Source organism: Salvelinus fontinalis, chromosome 9 (genome assembly GCF_029448725.1).
Source record: "Salvelinus fontinalis isolate EN_2023a chromosome 9, ASM2944872v1, whole genome shotgun sequence".
Lineage (NCBI taxonomy): Eukaryota > Metazoa > Chordata > Actinopteri > Salmoniformes > Salmonidae > Salvelinus > Salvelinus fontinalis.
Genome location: NC_074673.1, coordinates 7,749,498 through 7,751,997, shown reverse-complemented (window position 1 = coordinate 7,751,997; position 2,500 = coordinate 7,749,498). Strand labels below are relative to the sequence as shown.

The 2,500-nt window shown below is 48.9% G+C and overlaps 1 protein-coding gene across 2 annotated transcripts in view; it reads left to right on the top strand.

The window, feature by feature from the left end:
* The window catches only part of LOC129861986 (potassium voltage-gated channel subfamily D member 2-like), a 135,010-nt gene that overhangs the window by 36,667 nt on the left and 95,843 nt on the right, over positions 1 to 2,500 (top strand). The window lies entirely within an intron of this gene.

The window sequence follows — 2,500 nt, the reverse complement described above, 5'->3', positions numbered from 1 at the left end:
AGCTGAACACCTACTCAGGTGTTAGTCTTTCAATTTCATTACCATCTATACAAAAAGGGACATCTTAGGAATAATGCTGCACTGTAATGTGAACATGGACCCAGACAGAGACAGAGAGAAGTGGCTGACAGAGGAAGAAGAGTGCCTGGGAGAGGGAGAGGAGTATGTACATGTAAACATGGACCCAGCCAGAGATAGAGAAGTGGCTGACAGAGGAAGAAGAGTGCCTGGGAGAGGGAGAGGAGTATGTACATGTAAACATGGACCCAGCCAGAGATAGAGAAGTGGCTGACAGAGGAAGAAGAGTGGCTGGGAGAGGGAGAGGAGTATGTACATGTAAACATGGACCCAGCCAGAGATAGAGAGAAGTGGCTGACAGAGGAAGAAGAGTGGCTGGGAGAGGGAGAGGAGTATGTACATGTAAACATGGACCCAGCCAGAGATAGAGAGAAGTGGCTGACAGAGGAAGAAGAGTGGCTGGGAGAGGGAGAGGAGTATGTACATGTAAACATGGACCCAGCCAGAGATAGAGAAGTGGCTGACAGAGGAAGAAGAGTGGCTGGGAGAGGGAGAGGGAGAGGGTGAGGGAAAGGGAGTGGGAGTGGGTGAGGGAGAGGGAGTGGGTGAGGGAGAGGGAGAGGGAGAGGGAGAGGGAGAGGGTGAGGGAGAGGGAGTGGGTGAGGGAGTGGGTGAGGGAGAGGGTGATGGAGAGGGAGAGGGAGGGAGTGGGTGAGGGAGAGGGAGTGGGTGAGGGAGAGGGTGAGGGAGAGGTAGAGGGAGTGGGTAAGGGAGAGGGAGAGGGAGAGGAGTACGTATGTGTGGAGGAAGAAGACTGAGAGGAAGATCAAGAGCTGTAGTCTCAGATGAGATTAGGGCTGCTATAATTGATCATGTAATAAATCATGTTCCATCAATGAGAGAGGCTGGTCTGAGAGTGCAGGCAAATCTGCAACGCTCAACAGTGACATCTATTCTGAGAGATTTCCGGCAAAACAACAGGTTAGATGTGCATTCTGCAAGGGCATCTGACTGAACTGCACATTACAGAAGTAAATTGAGCAAAGCCTCCAAACCCACTTGTGTGTGATTGTTTTTGTATTTCTGCTTATGACCCAACGGTTACCTCCTACAAGCGGGAGAGGTAGGAGTCTCACTGCTGTGCAGGAAACTGCCATCGGTGATATGGTCATCAGAAACAATGACATAAAACTCACAGATTTTCGGGACAGAGTGTTGGCAGACAACATTACATTTGGAAATATTCACAATGTAAGCATTACAACTATTTCTAGAGTCCTGAAACAACATCAAGTCAGGATGAAGCAGTTGTACACTGTCCCCTTTGAGAGGAACTCTGAACGAGTCAAGCAACTCAGGACCAATATGTCCAGGTAAGATGACTATAAATGTAACGGCAGTCGTAATCCTCCTCCTCGGACGAGTAGAGGCGAGACGGATCGGACCAATACGCAGAGTGGTTAGTGCTCATATTGATTTAATCAAAACAAAACTGAACACTTACAAATACAAAAAACAACAAACGTGACAAAACCGAAAACAGTCCAGTGTGGCACGAACACTGACACGAGATACAAAACACCCACAAAACACACGTGAAACCCAGGCTGCCTAAGTATGATTCTCAATCAGGGACAACGATTGACAGCTGCCTCTGATTGAGAATCATACCCGGCCGAACTTGAGAATCATACCCGGCCGAACACAAACATCCCAACATAGAAAATCACACATAGACAAACCCACCCAACTCACGCCCTGACCAACTAAATAAATACAAGACAAAAGAAAACAGGTCAGGAACGTGACAATAAAATACAGAACTGGTTTTGAACAAAACCAAACAGGGCAGAAGCACACAATGGCATGTTTTTAGGTATAATGTAAACTACCGTAACAGCCTAACTCTTATGTTGCCTTGTGGATTTATTTGAGAGAGTCATGGAGATTGAAGCCAGGCAAACACCCCACATATTTATCTTTGTGGACGAGGCTGGTTTTAACTTGGCCAAAACACGGCGGCGAGGAAGGAATGTGATTGGGGAAAGAGCCACAGTGGATGTCCCGGGCCAGAGGGGTGCCAACATCACAATGTGTTCTGCAATATCCTCTGATGGATTGCTGTTTACACAAACCGCTAATTGGGCCATACAACACCGAGCGTCTCATTTCATTCCTGGGTGACCTCTATAGAAGGGTTGTGCCAGGTGAGGAAAGGGTTGTGCCAGGTGAGGAAAGGGTTGTGCCGGGTGAGGAAAGGGTTGTGCCGGGGGAGGAAAGGGTTGTGCCGGGTGAGGAAAGGGTTGTGCCAGGTGAGGAAAGGGTTGTGCCAGGTGAGGAAAGGGTTGTGCCGGGTGAGGAAAGGGTTGTGCCAGGTGAGGAAAGGGTTGTGCCGGGTGAGGAAAGGGTTGTACCGGGTGAGGAAAAGGTTGTGACAGGTGAGGAAAGGGTTGTGCCAGGTGAGGAAAGGGTTGTGCCGGGT